The sequence below is a fragment of the Montipora capricornis genome, chromosome 7 (assembly GCF_036669925.1).
Source record: "Montipora capricornis isolate CH-2021 chromosome 7, ASM3666992v2, whole genome shotgun sequence".
In the NCBI taxonomy this organism is placed as follows: domain Eukaryota; kingdom Metazoa; phylum Cnidaria; class Anthozoa; order Scleractinia; family Acroporidae; genus Montipora; species Montipora capricornis.
In genome coordinates this window covers 51,118,991-51,127,439 of record NC_090889.1, presented here as the reverse complement: position 1 = coordinate 51,127,439, position 8,449 = coordinate 51,118,991, and positions in this window count along the sequence as shown.

The window sequence follows — 8,449 nt, the reverse complement described above, 5'->3', positions numbered from 1 at the left end:
GTTTTCAACGACTTGGAACTCCACTAGGCTGCCTTTTGAAAGGGCAAAAACTCACATGCGCCAGGTACGTGATAATTTGCATTTGCTTGAAGTAGTATTTGTATGAAATATATCAAATAAAGCAACTTTTCCAGAATGAGACAACAACAAAAAAATTGAAATCGCAGGAAAATTAACACTACCGAGCCGAAATAATGGTTAGCAGTCAAGGCTGCCCCTTGAATAAACTTATAAAAAACACAACGATACAGGTAAATCAGCTAGAACTCTTTCTTACAAACTCGTGGGTTTTTATTTTTAATTTTTTTTCAAGAATACATTTTCACATGTATAAAGCTGCTCAAAGCACTGAATTTAAACACACCATGGATCACACCCTCACAAGCTAAGCTGGTAAAATTATAATTGTGTCATATACATTTTCCTTTCATCCTATAGGAAAACCCTGAGCAGTACTCAATAATAAGGGATGAGATTTCACGGAAGATAAAGTGAAACATAAGGATAAAGTCAAACAACTGGCTTAAATTTGCAGATATGAGCAATACTCATAAGTGAGGTCTCGGAATAACTGAATTGCATTTTGGAACAACGTTGGATTTCCATTTACTACATTTTCAAACACAGTGAGAAAATCAGGAAAATGTGAATGGAAGTGCTTCCTTCTTGCCGAACTTTGGCATCCATCACATAGCTGGTGTCACCTTAACTGTCTTGTCCGTAGCTGCTTGCATAATGTTTGGTACCCCTCTTCCTGTAATGCAGTAAAAACATAACATTTAAGAAATTTCTTTTCTCAATATGCCAGTTTGGTGCAGTTACATGTAAATTCCTTATGCAAGCATAGTCACCGATAAATCCTTCAACACTGATTGTCGAATTCCTTAACAAAAGCATTGTGAAATGCTCTTTTTTTGAAGCATTCCGTGATCTTGAAGCATCGATCAGAACAGGAAGATCCTCACGCTTCACGAAGCCAAATCCTCATCTAATTCCAATCGCTGATCCAGTTCATGAAGCAAAACTCGGCAGCTGTAATGCGGCTGTAATGCTGCCTCTACAGAAAGAATATTCACGTAGTCACTCTAACTTTCCTAATGAAGTCCCAAGGCATAAACAGAGCAACTGTTTACTTACAAATTCGCAACGAATTTTCGGGAAGAGGGAACTATCGCTCGAAAATTCGCCGCGCATTTTTGGGGAGAGTGAATTATCGCTAGAAAAATCACACCGATTGAAACAATAAGCGTTGCGAAATTGCGGCGAAAAATCAGCGAAATATCGTTTCAAACGAAATTTCCTTGAAAAGCCAGGAATTTCGTCGGAAATCACTTGCATTACTTTTGCACAGTACTGTAACTATTAAATACTTAAAAAAGTGCAAAATATACATTAATTACTAATAGCTAAATTGTAATGAAAACTAAGTCTGTTAAAAAAGCATTTTTTAAACGCTCAGTATTACAAATTGGAAATGTACGCTTGACTTGTCTCAGGATGACCTTCACACTCGCTTAATTCTTGGAAATACCTTTATCGGACTTTTCTAATTAATTAATAATGGAACAGGAGAGGATGTATATCTTCGTTTATGACAACGATCAAGGAAACATTGTATGGTATTAAGTTCTGGTGGAGATGAACCATATACAGATATTCCGTACATAATCTTAGGCAAAACTAAAGTGCTGAATAAGTTATCCAACTCCGCTTGACAATACCCTTCCTTCCTTCCTTAGAGTTCTTAGAATGTATAGACATTTATTAGCTGCAGCCAACTTATTCTTGACATGAATAGAGAACCTTAAATTATCCTGAAATGTAACCCCTCATATACATAGTTTTGGATGTTGCGGGATACTCTGTACTGTCTCTAGTAAATTATTGTAGCCTTTCTTTCGAAAAACCATTTCATACCATTATTGGTTGACCATTCTATAAAATTGTTAACTACATAAAGATTAGATCATTATCATATCCTGGCGATGTCATTTCCTTACTTTGCTCATGATAAATCTTTTATAAAACGTTTATTTCATGCAACAAGTCTCTGTTTTTTTCACAAAGTGCACTTGTGGTGTCAATGTTGTCCGTGTTAAAAGAACAGCAACTGGGCCCTGAATGGCACCAAAGATGACATACTGAATTTTGCAGAAGGTAAGGTAATGACAAAAGTTGGGGAATGTAGGAAAAAAAATTGCTAGAACTTTGAAAATTTGCTTGATGGATGATAAAATCATTCCCCACAGGCTTGTTTTTATTCCCCCCATTATAACCTTTGCAATAGAAAAATTATTTTTGCCGTTTTTTAGGTTAAATGTCTCTAGAAGGGTCGAAAATAGTAAACTATTTACAGCGATCTTACCCGCACTCCTATTGAGGTATGGAGGTCTGGCGGCCACCTTCAGATGAAGATATACAGAACAGTAAGCACAACTGAGAAATTGGGAGGAGAGGGAGGGTAAAGGAGATCCGAAGGTGGCTATTGGGAAGGAGTACAGGTTACAGTGTATAAAAGGAGATACATGTAGGAGATGCCTTACAGAAAATGCTTGAGTCTTCTATCGAAATGATGATGAATGCAGTTTGGGAATACCTCTTATATCAGATATCTGGTGCTGTGCTCAAAGACATCTACAAACCGATATCGGTGAAAGAGGCACGAAATCAGGAGTCAGAAAAATTTAGGAATCCAATCGGATAAATTAACGTTCGTTAGGAGGTAACAAACGTGTTAAACATCTCGAGCCAGGCAACATGTGAACTAAATAAATGACATCGGCCAAGAGGAAACGTATAATAACAACATCTCTTCCGCGAACTGCGGAAAACTTAACAAACCGAAAAGGGAGGGTAAAAGCCAGCTAAAGCTACTAAGTACTAAAAATACGGAATAAAATGAAGAAGCCGAATAATACCATAAAACTAATAAGGGAGCAAGGAAGCGGATAAAAGACCACGAGGGTAACGGGCGCGAAATAAACCGATCCGAACTCGTGCAAAACAGAAGAGTTTAAAAATAAAGAGGAAAGGCTAATACGACATGTACCTCAAGCTGGTCAGGAGTAGCCGGAGTATCCGCAGCTGGAGTTGCTGAAGCAACAATGTTTTATACGACAGCGTCTTGAGGCGGCCTTGGCACTTGAGGAGGTTGTTCCTGTGGTTGAGGAGCCGGATCAGGCATACTGCTTGAGTCTTCTATCGAAATGATGATGAATGCATTTGGGGAATACCTCTTATATTCGCTTGGGTAAGACCGCTGTAAATAGATGATAATATGAGGGATTTTCTGACGTTACAACTGTTGATATGGGCTACAATTTTTGAAGTTTTCGGCCAATTGCGCAAAGTTTGACAGAAGTAATGAAAGAATAAAGACCAAATGTTCAATAAGTAAGGAAACGACAATTCCCAAACAGTGGTTTTTTACTTCAGAATTTGTCACAAATTTGATGATAAACAACCTCAGCAAGTTTTAAACAACGGCTAAATGCAAAGAAAAGTGCTGTTAGAAAACTAGACATTTTTGTGGTTTTACCGATTTTTAACAATTTTTTTTCTACTTTCGGAGGTAAGGAGATGAAATTTTTAGTCGATTTTTGGCCAACTTTAGATTAATTCCTCTTTCAAGTAGTCAGACGTTACTCTAATTGTAAGACTAGTTCTTGACTATATCTATGATATTCCCTGACACATAAGTCATTACTGCCATTAATAAACTCATGTTGCAATGTAGGGCACCTTCTAGTCCTCGATTATGCTCCAAACAAATCTCAGAAATACAAATCCCTCTACGTTGTTCGAATTTTTCTAAATCATTTCACCATGCTAGGTGTTGAAGACCCGACATAATACATATTAAGCACATGTGAAGAAAACAGACCTTCAATGTAAAGAAATGGTTTGAAAACAATGAAAGAGGGCTTGTGTTCCCTGTAAAAACTAAGGAAATGACGACTCCTGTGTTGACTGATAAGTTTACTTCGTGAAAGAGCATCTTGATTTAAACACTATAATTAGTATTCCTGTAACAAAACCCAAGCTTTGGTTCAATATTGTGGCCTCCTTTTAAACTCTAAATGTTTAGTGATCATTTTTGGTCTCGATTTTGGTAAGCAAATGACAATTTTATGAATATCATAGGCAGGAAGATTTTTTTGTGTGCGAAAGTTTTATTTTGGAATCCTTATTAGTATAGCGTCGATGAAAAAACTATGCCTCTCTGAAGCAAATGGGAACTAAATTTATTCTAAAATAATAAAAGAATGGCCTTCCACGTAATTGTTTGACAGTGAATGAGAAATTTACCTAGTTGTTACAATGGCGTGAAAAGGATTCCGTAGAACCTGTGCCCCCATTGAACTTTTCTGGATAAATGTGACCTCCCCCTCCCAATAAGGTGGGCGTGGCATCTTACTGAAATATACTCCAACCAAGTTAACAAACGCTTTTTGTCTTTCTCGGGAAGAAACCAGAAAGCAAAAATGAAACTGCATATATGCAAACAGGAAGTTTGCCTTTGCAAAATAAGATTTCTACAGTGGCCAATAAAAACGGAGTTTTGGCAGTAGAATCTCAACTTAAGGAGGTGCCAAACGGCAAACAACTGCAATAATTAGCAGGGCTTCCTGGTATCTAGGCTCTTTTCCGTACATTTTACAATAAATGGGCTCAACAATATCCTCCGTTGTACAGGGAACATGTAAATGTTCATTAAATCAAGGTTTGATTTCCATTTAACGTCGGCTAAAGCCTCAAACCAACTTATCTGCTCGAAATTGTGTTGTGAACCTTTGTTCGTGGTCATACATCATTATGGTTCCCTGGTCCCCCTCCCCCCTTGTCTCTTGTTACAAGGGTATTCTCCTGTCGTTTGAAGGAGGGCACTGATTAAAAGAAACTTTCAATGAGTGGCATCTCAAAGTCACACGGGGTATCATCGAGTAACCAATGCCAGGATTCAATCTTGCTTAAAGTGTTCTATCCGTACTCGGTACTGGATAATGTCTAACAAATCCATGTTGTTGCGATTATCGAAATCTGCCAGGAGATGTTCCCAGACGAGAGAGTGGCAGTGGATAGAACCAGCCCTGAAATATTTTGGGTCACGAAATCGCAGGTTGCTAACGATCCCCAGCTCGGGGCGAGAGGACAACATATATGCCGAAACCAAGGGGCCAACAAAAGGCTGGGTTGCTTTTGTTGTACTACACAGTGGAGTATGTTCTTAAGGTTAAGTGCCAGCAGCGGCCATAATACGTAAGATGAACGAACGGTTAATGATAATAATGTGTAAATGACATTTTGATATAGACTGATATAAATTTGAAAAAAGGTGGGTCGACGTTTTTCAAATTGACCCAAATTCAGTCCATTTCAATCCTCTCCAGTTTTGTCCATCCATGTCCCTTCTTGGCTTCCATGTGTTTTGTTAGAGTTCTTCTATAGTTTTGAACAGTTAATTCTATGACCATTCGATCAGTGCCGAAATTGCCTGAAATTGCGTGACCTAGCCCCTTTAAACCTGCTAAAGATTTTCAAGGATAGGCACAATGCTCCATGCCTACTAGTGGTAACGAGTGCAAGAAATTCTAGGAAAAATGAATAGTTTAGCTCCTCACCAACTGGCGGTATCCAAATGCACTACTTGCTAATTAGCGCTACAGCATAAAACTCTGTCCTTCGGCAACTTGTGGTATAATGCAAAGCTCGTTTCTCGTCAACTAGCGGTATGAAAGTTCACTCCTCACCACCTAGCAGTATTAAAACTCATTCCTCGCCAACTAGCGGCATCAAAACTGGTTCCTCACCAACGGGTGGTATCAAATCTCTTTCCACATGAACTAGTGGTGTGGGAGTTCGCTCCTTGCCAACTGGCGGTATCAAAACTCATTCCTCGCCAACGAGCGATATCCATTCATTCCTCACCAACTAGCGGCTGCTGGAGCAGGAACGGGTGCAGGAGTGAGAACAGGGTATGGAAGGAAGAATATACCACGAGGGTGCTGGTGTCGGTTGACCTCTAATAGCAAAAACCCACTTCCTGACCCAGGACGCCGGCAAAGTGACAACGATCAAAGGAAAAGCCCGGCTTTAAAGGCAATCAGGCCACAAAGCATCATGCATGCCAGTATGCAACCAACGCTAGTGGATTGGGAGGTTTAGGCGACACTTTCACGATCCGCTAATTAATTATGCAGTGAGATTAGAAAGATATTTTTATATTTCTAGCCCTTGAAAAATGATTTTTTTCCATAAAGAAAAGACAAACATGTTAAAAAGTAACTAGCATGCATTGATTAAATTACGTTTGTAGACAAACGATGTTAAAAACCAAACAGTGTAAATGCCAATTTTCATAACATCAGGGAATGATTTAATCGTACCTTGTTTTAAATTAATCAAAGTGCGACCACTAAGAATGATTTTTTAGAACGCACATATCTGAATATAAAGCATTTAAATCCACTGCGAATCGTCAAATATAAATTATCACAATGATACTCATACCATCACGACTGCTTCATAAAATATAAGACAAAAACGAAGTCTTTGAAATCGACATTTTTAACATTACAGCAAATGTTTGATCTTTAGTGAATTTAACAACACTTGTTGATCATTACAGTTGATTTCACCTTACTTTGGCCGCATGGGTTGCAAGTCTCTTGGGAACTTGGAAACTACATTCCATACTTCCGATTGCCATTATCAAAGAGCCGACCAAATTGCATGCTTGCAAACCCAAATTGGAAAGTTCGATTTGAAGTTCGATTTGAAGTTGGGATTTTAGTTGCAGAATTATTAATCAGTCATGGCCCACAATCCTTTAATTCAACAAGGAAAGGCAATTCCCAATAATGTCAGAGACGAAATTGTGGAAAGATGGCTGAAGGGTACTGGTCAAAGACAGATAGCGAGAGACTTAAATATTGCGAAGAGTTCGGTTCAAAATATCACCGATAATTTTTGCAAATGCGGTAACAGTGAACACGGGATTGGGGGAAACAGAATACGGCATGCAAGAACTGATGAGGTCTCCGTATAAACGACTCAATGTGGTTGCAAGAGAGTCACTTACTCAAGACACGGAACGACGCCTTGTTCAATACTTAGACGTGTGCAGCACACTCGATTCCACAAGTATGCATTTTTGACGAGTGCTCTCTTGTTAAGACAACAGGCAATAGAACCTATGGTCACTCACCGATTGGATCACCAGCGGTTGAAATTCAGTGATATGCTTCGAATGCAATGTGTACCGTAAATTTGCTGCACAGCATCTTCGGAGTAAGCCATGTTAACATAATAAATAGACCATCCAATGGATTGGAACTGTTAAATTTCTTTGACGAAGCCTTAGAAGAAAAAGATGTTTTGGATAATCCGGTGTTGAAAGAGGGAGATACAGTAATAATGGATAATTGTGGATTTCACCATGCGAGACATGTGGAGCCAGTTCTCAGAAATATGCTCACACGAAGGGGATGTAACTTACTGTTTTAACCTCCTTATCATCCGGTCTTTAACACTTGTGAATACTGTTTCCGTGTGATGAAAGGATGGTTTCGTAAAACTACAGAACTCACTGAAAATCACACAGTTGTTGCGATTTATGATGCCTTGAGCCGTATTACGCCTGGCATGTCTAGAAATTTCTTTACGCACTGTGGATACATCGCTTAAACTTTATGACGAGAGTCACCGCTATTGTTAACAAGCTAAATTTATTTTGAGTTGATGGTAGGCGTGTTCATTGTTTTTACTGAGAGTGTTGACTCATGGCGGAATTCTACACAGTTATAAAAGAGCTGCAACTTGCAAAGTTGAGAAATCAATTTATCTGATCTGTTTAATGTAGTGTTGGTGAAAGACTAGTGGTGAAAAAGAAGTTGAAAAGAGCCTAATCTAAGACTACAAAAACTAGACTCATGTAAAAAGGGTACTAGTTGAGTGTCAAAGTTTATTTGCAACCAATACGTTGACAAACTTGAACTTCAGAAACAGCGCACTAAGTGCATTCTAAATACATGTACGATCTGTATTTCCTGACGTTACATGCAAGGTAAAATAAAAACAGGCTTTCTTTTTCACCTGGAGTTTATTTGCAGTGCACAGCGATTCATAGCAACGAATTAAGTCGTATTTCGCCGGTCACACCCACTGGCAATATTTATACTTGAGGCCAATCGTTTGCGACTATGTTGACACATAAACTCAAACTGAAAGGAAATAAAGTATTCAGTTTAATATCAACTGCAGCTAACTAGTTTTGCCGACATACCAACTGTTGTTCAGTCGAGAACCATGTTATCTGATGTTACGACATGTAAACAAAGTTGTTTAAATCTGAAGTCAATTTTTTTCAGAAACGAAAAAAAAAAGAACCTGGGCATCTTTCCTTCATGATTTACAAACTCAACGTCTTAACCATGTACTGTTATAGCTC